Source organism: Oryzias melastigma, linkage group LG17 (genome assembly GCF_002922805.2).
Source record: "Oryzias melastigma strain HK-1 linkage group LG17, ASM292280v2, whole genome shotgun sequence".
NCBI classification, from domain to species: domain Eukaryota; kingdom Metazoa; phylum Chordata; class Actinopteri; order Beloniformes; family Adrianichthyidae; genus Oryzias; species Oryzias melastigma.
In genome coordinates this window covers 9,512,656-9,512,930 of record NC_050528.1, presented here as the reverse complement: position 1 = coordinate 9,512,930, position 275 = coordinate 9,512,656, and the positions used below count along the sequence as shown (strand labels likewise).

Here is a 275-nt window from a genome sequence, read left to right as displayed (position 1 = left end):
AGATAAGGAAGTGTATACCGTATATAGATATACACACACAGCAGTACATCTGTATGTATACGTTTGTGGTGAATTAATGGTGTTTTGTTAATGGTGTTAATGTGTTTTTTAGTCAGAATGAAATGAATGAAATGATGTCTAACCTTACTTGTACTGTATTTAGAATGCAGTAATAGCGACATTGTCTTCTAAACATGGAGAAGCTGCATTCAGCTTCTATGCACCACAGATCTGGAACAGACTTCCAGAAAACCTTAGATCAGCTGAAACACTCA

General features: G+C 35.6%; 1 protein-coding gene across 1 annotated transcript in view; it reads right to left on the bottom strand.

Annotated features, from left to right (window-relative positions):
• Nucleotides 1–275, bottom strand: part of hes6 (hes family bHLH transcription factor 6) — a 3,564-nt gene that overhangs the window by 1,553 nt on the left and 1,736 nt on the right. The gene's annotated exons all lie outside the window — the stretch shown is intronic.